This window comes from Pinus tabuliformis, chromosome 4_1, assembly GCF_031772625.1.
Source record: "Pinus tabuliformis cultivar Carrire ecotype Pingquan chromosome 4_1, CPIR1, whole genome shotgun sequence".
In the NCBI taxonomy this organism is placed as follows: domain Eukaryota; kingdom Viridiplantae; phylum Streptophyta; class Pinopsida; order Pinales; family Pinaceae; genus Pinus; species Pinus tabuliformis.
Genome location: NC_142303.1, coordinates 784475885 through 784486145, shown reverse-complemented (window position 1 = coordinate 784486145; position 10261 = coordinate 784475885).

Sequence of the window (10261 nt, the reverse complement as noted above, 5' to 3'; positions counted from 1 at the left end):
CTAGAGGCTTCTGACTCAAAGGCAGCTCCACCAAAGGTCGAGCAGGGTGTCGAGGATGATGACGATTCTGCCATGAGTGCTCATGCTCCTCTAGAGAAGAGTTGGGGAGACATCGAGTTGTAGTCGAGAGGACTACATGCGGGGGCAGGATTCTTGAGGTGCCCAAACTCTTGGATTACATCTGGCTACAGGAGCCCTTAAAGACAGTAGCATGATGACTGGTGTCAGGTGGAGCAAGGTGTGATGGAGCAAAAAGGCAAGGCTAGAGTGCATATATATGTAGAAGTGCAGTGGAGGTTGCAGCAATGTGAGAGGCACAGAAGAGGTTGCAGCAGCGTAGTGGCAGAAAATGGAGCACAGGATAGCAGTTGAGGTAGCTTCAACATCACAAGGCTTCCAGACTGACCAGGATGTCATTATTTGGGTGAAGTCAGTTTCTTACTTCTCGGTAACTGATTTTCCATGCAACAGTTAGTAGTGGCGGTGTTATGGGTAGCATGGGTAGCATGTTGAGAGGGAGCTGCAGTATAGATGTAGCAGTGACAGTGGCAGTCACAGTGTCATGGGTAGCAGTACAGGAAGTAGTAGTGCAGGGGATGTGAGGCAGAAGGAAAAGCATCAACATAAGTACCAATGCAGAAGATCAATGTGATACTTCTATGGTGAAGCATTACTAGATCACATTCCTCACTAAGAGGGAGTGTTTAGTTTTGGTACCATCAGATGTGATCTAGCCATGAAAATTGGTGGAGAGGCTAAGGCACATGAGATATCCAAGACCCAGAAATTGTTTGGAGAAATTCCACTCGGATGGAGAGATATTAAAATAATTAATATTTTTAATGGGGTTCCTAAGTCTAAACTTAGGAAAATTAAAATGTTAATGTGTATTAATATAATATGGGTGAGAAAGTTCTAAATAATGAGGATCAAGCCAGTTCTAATCTTAGTCGTTGACTAGAGACTTAATCTAGGTCGTTGACTAGAGACTTAATCTAGGTCGTTGATTCGTCAATAGGAAAAGTATAAGAGAAGGCTTGAGGATCAGTTGGAGATACACCAAGTTGAGGGGCAGGGTTTGCTGAGAAATCGAGTTAGTGATCTATTGCAGCGAGGGGCAGTTCGGTAGAAGGCCAAGAATACATAACAGAGAGGAAGAGAAAGTGTCAGAGAGATAACGCAAAGCCTAGGAAGGCTGATGCAGAGTCTGAGGAAGCCAACGCAGAGGACACAGAGGGCCAAGAGGTTGACGCAGAAGCTGCAGAGGCTGATGCAGGCAGTGCAGAGGGCTGCAAAGCTGACGTTGGCATGAAGAGGCTACGCTGAGGAATTTTCGTGGGGCGGGCTAAGAGCTGATTAGCTGATGTAGAGCCGTAGGAGGGTTCCTGAGGGTAGTTTGGAGCATCTTTTGCTGTCCAGCTGAGGGAGCATTCAAAGTCACTATGGGGCTATTCATCCGGTTGTTGATTAGCCGGAATATCCGTCTCCAAAGAGAGGTACTACTGCAGAGGGAATTCTCTATTGGGTGAGCCATTTCTTGCACCCTAGTTGTATTTAAAAAACTGCATAATAATAAAACCCTCATATATGCTGCACAGGTTTTCCAGCATTGGGTTTTTCTGGGGACGATTGTCCAAAAATAACGGTGTCCCTTGTGTTGTCTCAGTTTATTTCAGTTGTTGATCTGTATATTTGTGAAGGCTTCTATTGTGTTTATTTCGATGTTTATATGATTAAATAACTTGTTAATGTAAAGAACAAGTAGGAGATAATAAACCAGAAATAACAATAGGGATTTCTAATGTGTTAGATTCAGAAATTTTCACAAAAACGCCCTGAAGAAAAAATAAGGACACTGGAAAATGGTGTGAGTTCCATAAGAGCTCCACTCACAACAAAAGTGAGTGTTTGGCCAAGCAGTCACTGGTGGCTGAGTTGAAGGCTTCCGAATTAGACATGTGTTCCAACTCTGAGTCAGAACCCAACAAGGGGAATGACAAAGGGAAGCAGATCATTAACGTGGATCCCAGTGCCACCGTGGCCACCACCAAGATCTAGAAGAATGATCCTGAAGATCCAGAGGAGGGGGAACGCCTCTTCCACTCACAAATATGGGTGAAGGGTTCTCCGCTGCAGTTCATTGTCGACAACGGGAGCCAAAATAACCTCATTTCAGTAGAGATCGTGAAGTGGTTGGGTCTACTGATTACAACACATCCGCAGTCATACACCATTGAGTGGCTTCACCAAGGATGAGATATCTGCATCAAACAGCAGTGTCGCCTCCTCTACAGCATCAAGGCCTTCATGGATGAGGTTCTGTGTGATGTTTATCCTCTTGAAGTTTGTGATGTATTATTAGGAAAACCAGACTTATGGAAGCAACATGTTGTATATGAGTCTTGGTCTCGCTCTTTGATTATTACTTTGGACAATAAGTTGTACAGGATACCGAAGGTAGCCCTGCCTACCACCATCTCTTTGATCTCTGCAAAGCAATGTAGTAAGATCATTTCACATACCAGGATTTTTTTTCCTTATGATTCGCCCTCAGGGAAAGAAGAAGATTGGGGCCATGAATTCCAAACAGGGCTCCTCCACACAACAACAAAAAATGGATATGGTCGTAGCGGAGTATAGGGAATTTTTCACCTCACCTACGGGGGTACCTCTACACTACCATGTCAAGCACTCCATCGATCTAACCCCAGGCATGTCACTACCCAATGGACTGATCTATCGATGCTCTGTTCTAGAGAACGATGATTTCAAGAGGCAAATTCAAGAGTTTTTGGAGAAAGGGCACATTATGCCAAGCTCGTCACCCTATGGGAGCTCGATTGTATTGGTATAGAATAAGGACAAGACCTGGAGACTCCGTATTGACTATCGGGCATTGAACAAGATCACTATTTGGAATAGGGACCCAATCCCACAAATTGATGACTTTCTAGACCAGCTCAAGGGGGCCAAATATTTCAGCAAGATTGACTTGAAGTCTGGTTAACACCAGGTGCCTATCGAACCCTCTAATGTGTGGAACACTGCCTTCAAATCCATGGAGGGCCTTTTCGAATGGTTGGTCATGCCTTTCAGGTTGACAAATGCCCCTGCAACCTTCATGAGATTGATGGATGACATATTGTGACCCTTCTCCAATGCATTCATGATGGTGTATTTAAATGATATCTTGATCTTCAGCTATGGTTGAGAAGAGCACCTCCACCATGTTCGACGGGTCCTCCAAACCCTACGACAACACAAGTTGTGTGCCAATATGGAGAAATGGACTTTTCGCATGAGCCAGGTTCAATATCTGGGGTACATCATTGATGAGCAAGGTGTGCATGTGGACCCAGCCAAGATACAAGTCATTTGGGATTGGCCAACCCCAACCAATCTAATAGAGCTCCGCATCTCTCTAGGCCTTGCCAATTTCTATCGCAGGTTCGTGTTGGGGTTATCTCATATCACTTGGCCTTTAAGGCAATTCACCAAGGGTAGAGCGAAAGAAAAGTTCTTTTGGTCTGAAACCCAAAAAAAGACATTTTATGAGTTGAAGCAGTGCCTCTGCTCTGCACCAGTACTCACATTACTATACCTGCAACAACCATTTGAGATTGAGACAGATGCCTCCAACCATGCTATTGGTGTAGTTCTCACTCAGCAGGGGCATCCAATGGCTCACCACAGTGAGACACTTTTAGACACAGTCTGAAAGTATCCCACCTATGATAAATAAATGTATTCCATTATGCAGGCATGTAATCAATGGAAGAATTACATTATGGGGAAGGAAACGGTCATCCACACAGACCACTGACCCTTGCAGTTCATACATACGCAAGGGAAGTTGCAGAACGATCGCCATCAGAAATTGTCCACATACCTGCAAAAATTCCATTTGAACATGAAGTACAAGAAGGGCATCACCAATAATGTTGCATACTGCCTCAATCGACCACTAGTCATGGTGTTGATCACTATGCTCGACTCCTGTGGGCACGAGACTTTGGGGTGGCCGCATATTTACGAGAGTGACGCAGAATTCGACAACACATACCAACCACTCCTGGAAGGGAAGCAAGTTCCAAATTTTCATCTCTGGGATGCACTCTTATGCCACATAGGACACATTTATGTTCCTTCAAGCAAACATGCCAAGATGATTTGGGAGGCGCACTACAGTGGGTTCGTTGGACATTTCAGAGTAGAGAAAATAGTGGCAGTATTGCAGAAGATATTTTATTGGTCAAAACTTCATTAAGATATTGGGAGGTACATTAACTCCTGCATTTCCTGCGCCATTGACAAACCAACCATCAAGAAGCAAGGCCTATATACTCATATGCCCACTCCTAGTCGACCTTGGGAATCCATCTACATGGATTACATGTCAGGCCTTCCTTCTACTAAGCACGACAATGACTGTGTTTTCGTGGTCGTCAACAGATTATCTAAGATGCCCATTATGGCAGCTTGCAAGAAGAATATCACAGCAGAGGCCACTGCTAAGCTCTTCTTTGAGCGATTGTGGGTACACTTCGGGATCCCACAGTCCATTGTCTCGAATCGGGACAACAAATTCCTAAGTGCATTCATTAGGGGATTTTTGAGGTCTAAAATGGGCCTCCTAAGAAAAATGTACAACAAAAATAAACTTTATAAGAACCAATATGATTCAAGATGATGATGTCAACCATGGGGGACAATTCACCATTTTTGGAGTAAAAAAGTACAAAGATTCAAAAATAATAAAATAATAAAACTACTTTTTCAACTCGTATTTTCAATTTATCTCCCTAATTTTTTACTCAAATTTCGATCAGGAGTACTCGTTAGATGCAAAATTTAATTCTTCATCCAAGGAGTACCCGTGTTGCATACTTTTGATGGACCCTACTACACTAAAAATGAGAAATACATGAAAAAACGTGATTGCAATCATGTTTTTCATGTATTTCTCATTTTTCATGTAGGAGGGTCCATCGAAAGTATGCAACATGGATACTCCTTGGATGATGAATCAAATTTTGCATCCAACAAGTGTTTTTGCTCGAAATTTGAGTAAACCAATAGGGAGATAATTTGAAAATACGAGTTGAAAAAGTAGTTTTGTCTTTTTTCCCTCTAAAATTTGATGATGTAATCTAATATTATTTTATTATTTCCACTATTATTTGTAATTTCCTTAGGAGGCCCATTTTAGACCTTAAAATTCCCCTAATGTTGGTAAAGTCTTTGGTCGATGTTGGATACCAAACTCACTAAGTCCACGACTTTGCATCCCCAAACTAATGGCCAAACAGAGGTCGTCAACATGATGATCGTACACATTTTGCACATGTACAACTCAAAGTATCCACGCACATGGGATGAAAGCCTCACCTATGTCCAACAAAGCTACAACAAATCCCTCCACAACTCAACGAGCCACAACCACTTTCAGCTAGGGCTGGGATTTTAGCCATTATGTCCCATTGATGTGGCCATACCATTTGTAGCTACTCACGCATATTCGACTCATGTCCAATTCAAATATGACACGGATAATAACTTCGTTGAGTGCATTCAACACATTCGCCAATAGTTCCATGATATATTTGACAGAGCCAATGCTAAGTACAAGCACCGCCATGATCAACATCAGGTGTTGCACAAGTTCCAGGTGGGCGACAAAGTTTGGATACATTTGCAGAAGGAGCACCTCGCTAAACTCCACCGCAAGCTTCACCCACTTCAATATGGACCATACACCATCACCAAGGCTGCAGGGGAAAATTCCTTTGAGCTCAGAATTCCATCGTTCCTTGGTCTGCACACAGTGTTCAATGTAGACCGCCTGCGACCATACTTTCCACCATTGTTGGACACATCCGACATTGCATAACAACTCACACTAACAGAGCTAAACCCCAACTACATGGAATATGACACAATTGATCGAATCATGGACACATAGATCAATAACACTCACCAACAGAGGATCCAACTATATCGGGTTGTCAAAGCTAGCTAACTACTGCACCAAGGCAAGTGGCTCACCAGGGACCACGTTCAGTAGAAGTTTCCCCATATCATGGAGGCACTCAACACAATGGGGACCATTGCTTCCCAAGGAGGGAGGACTGATCTAGTTGGATGTTGGTGGCCACCAACCTATTCCACTTGCACCCCCAACACTGTCTCTTTTAGTTTTTTCAGTTTCCTTAATTGAAACATAGTTTACTATTTTTGGCAGTTTTTCAGGTCCTGAACTTCTGGAGTCGTTTTTAGGTCCTAAATGACATGTTTTGGGGAAAAGCAAACAAAAGCAATCCATTACTTGATGTTTTCATTCAAAAAATTTATTCCTCATATAGATCTTTCTAAAGAGGTATTGTGCACGTCAAACGAAGATCATATGCCAAAGTTACAACATCGAGAAGTTCATGTACCAATTTACCCAAACAAGACCCATAGTTTTGGAGCTTCATCTCCTAGGGTTAGGTTTTTGGATGTTTAGGGTTTTTATTATTCTGAGCTTCAATCTAACACAGTTTAGAGGCATGTAGTCGCCACATCTCTTCTCAGAGATAAGCTACCATCACCCGAGCTAGTTTATTTCCATTCTATTTGTAAGCATATTTCAGCATTTTATATTAATGAAACGAAGTGTTATTTTTGTTGCATCTCTGTATTTATGGTTATATCTGTGATTTTTTGCATTCCCGTTTAAGTTAGGATCACGTAGAGTCTTTAGAGGCATATGTATGGAACTAGTTTTCAAACAAGATTGCATTTCTTACAAGCCAAATTCCCCAACTAATAAGATGTAGTGCTTTATAACTCTTCAATATTTTGTTCCCACCCCAACTATAAATAGACGAGAAATGAACTCTTCATTATCCTTTCACAAGGAATATCTATTTGTGCCATGCCAGTATCTTCTTTGACCTACATCCCATGTTTAAACCTTGTTTTGTTTTGGTTCAACGGGTGGGAATACCCATGGGTTTTTAACTAGTGACATTAACATCAAGGAGTGCCTTAAAAATACACCCAATCAATGTCTATTCAAATCCTCTTGGGCATGTTCAAACCTTGTCATTAAGATCAATCCATATAAAATTATAAGGCTTTGATGGGAATTTAAGCTTCCGCATATTTATTTGCAACCATTTAGAATTTTCCACTTCAATATAATCACATAATGACTTATACATTAACTTTGGGAAATAGTAGCCCAAGGATGGGTTCTTGTAATAGAGAAACATGTCCCCTTCATCCTTTAATATAACATGGCTTGAACAAATACTTTCCCAAATAATCTTCCTATTCCCTGGAATAATCTCCATGAAGTTTGAGCATTTATGCATATTCTATTCTCACTTCCATATTTAAGTGAAATTTGGATCAACCACCTAATAGAGTTTAAAATATTAGTTCTCACATAAATATTATACTAGACTCTCAAAAAATATATAAGATACTCTATAACCATCCACCAATTAAGGGAAATGCAAGAACAACTTCTTCTAGATTATATACACAATGTGACTCTACTCATTTGTCTTTATGAAAAAATCGTCAATTGTATCTAACTCAATGTGTTTTTCCAAACAACTTTACACCAAATACCTTTTCTAGAACTTAGCCTCCACATGCATTTTGCTATCAATGCATTAGAACAAAATGAAGATGTTTTAATTCCTAGTTACCCATCTCTTTCAGGATGACAAGTTTCTTCCATTTAACCAACAAAATTATTCTTTTCTCTTTGTCCCTCAATAACATAAAATGAGAACCAAGCTTCCTTATCTTCACAAAAACAAAATTTGGAATTACAACATGTGTGATGTAGTATAGTAAATTGCTTCTATAACCTATTTGACCAAGACTAACATGCCACCTTAAGATAACCAATGATTAAATGATACCTTTAGCTTTCCATTTTTTCAATCAACTAGTCCCAATATTTAATGCCATAGACATTGGGTTTTATGTAAAATCTAAATAATTCAAACCTTTTTGCACATCATTCTAATAGAAGGGAAATGACTAAGAGCAGTATATAATATCATACTCATTTATCTCCATGGAAGAAACAATTTACTTCCCAAAATTTCTCTACATTCTTGTAGTAGTGCAATACAAATCCAAAATATCTTTCAACATTAAGACATCCCTTTAGGACCATCACATAATTAAAAATGTCTTATCCAAACAACTAATGAGACATATAAATGTCTCCTAATTTTTACACCCTTTAATGAACATGTCCTCTTACCATCTACAAAGCTTTACCCAATGCTTAAGCCACTAAAAGAAAAAGTAAGGGAGATAAAGGGCATCCCTACCTTATGCCTCTACTAGGTTTGAAGTTATTACAGGTATATTCACTATTCATCAAAACAACAAAAGACACATATGTCACACAATTCATAACCACATTGACAAAGGGGACGCACTAAACCCAAATGAATTAACATTACCCTTAAGTAGAGTCATCTTGTCCTATCATAAACCTTTGATATGTCTAATTTCACTATCATTGTTGGTAACTTTCTGGTTATTATTGTATGGATAAATTCTTAAGCCATCCCAACTGCCTCATGTATATATCTCCCCTCTCAAAATCCAAAAGCTAAGAGAAAACATTTATACCTTCTAGGAATAATCTTTGCAATTATCTTCTATATGAAATTGTACAATTATATGGGTCTCAATTCTTCAAAAGAAGAATGATTTTTAGATTATGGAATTAGATCAATGAAAGTTGCATTAAAGGATGACAACATCCTTCCAAAATATTTATATTTTTTAATAACTCTTAATAAGTATCCTTCAAATAACTCATAAAACCCAACAAAAAATTCCATTGTTCAACATTAGGACTAGGAATTTTGTCCTTTTGGAAGGCCTTAGAATACCTCCTAGAGCTCCATTATGTAAGCTTACTCCAGTACCATCCATTATCTTCCTCATTTGCAAATATTGGAAGAAAATAAGTCATCTTAACCACCTTGCAATAGTAGCTTGACTATCCTCATTATTAATTTCATAGAAATGTTCAACCCTTGTTTGAGAAAGATCCTCAAACCTAGTAACCACACATCCATGTTTCCTAGTGATATTCCAACTGTAATGAACACTTTTCTTGGGATTTTATATTGATAAAAGTACTTAGTGTTTTCGTCCCCTTTGGAAAAGTGGATGGCACTACCTTTAAGTCTCTAGGATTCCTCTTTATCAATGAAAATTTTCCCTTTTCTTTCTTCTAGTAGTTTTACCTTATTTTTTTTAATTCTTATTATAAACCAAATCTTGAAGATATAGGTTCTCTACTTCTAGTGTAATAACCACAATATCACTATCCTCTTTATCTTCTTCTCATGGGGCCAACACATAGCTACTTTCTTGACCTTTTTAAATTTGCATCAAATTGTAATGCAATAAGCTACCTCAAATTGAATCCCATTAAAAGGGACCCACTAAGCTTTTATCAAATTGACAAAATTATCCTCCTCAAGCCAGTTGCGGTTAAACTTAAAATGGTAAGGAGGTTTCTTTCTAGTTAAAGCTAATTCCAACAACATAAGAAAGTGATTTGAACTCACCTCCTAAAGAAACCCATTATCTCATTCTTACCTTATCATTTACAATTGATTTAAACACAATAAACATGTCTAATATTTTTACAACTATATCTTACCCCACTATTTATTGTTCCACATCAGTTAATTGAACAAGCTCAATGTAAAACAAGCCAACCTATTCAAACATCCTTATAAAGAAATTAATCAAAGTATTGACTTGTGTCGCACAACCCAATACTTTTGTTTTCCTTAGAAAGAAGTTCGGGTACTCTCCTAGCATGACATTCCCTTGACCTCTCCATCCCACCCTAAATATGTTCTCGCAATAGGTTTTCCTCTCAAATTAGGCACGATAATTGTTTAGGACAATATATTCTTTATGCAATTCCTAGGAAAACAACATTGTTCACAAATCAACATCAGATTACTAGATGTTAGTACATGACAAACCTTTAATCTTCCACCTAGAAATCAAATCCCTTGACCTATGTTTAGCATCCATGTAATAGAAATGTCATCCTGCCAACAAATGTTTTAACATAAACAATTTTATATCCTTCACCCATAGTTTCTTGAATGAGTAAAATACCAGATCTATTTGTTTCCATAAGCCTTTTTAAGATTTACTTTTTCAAGGCATCATTATCTCTCTAAAATTCAAAGAAGATGGAAAATGATCCACT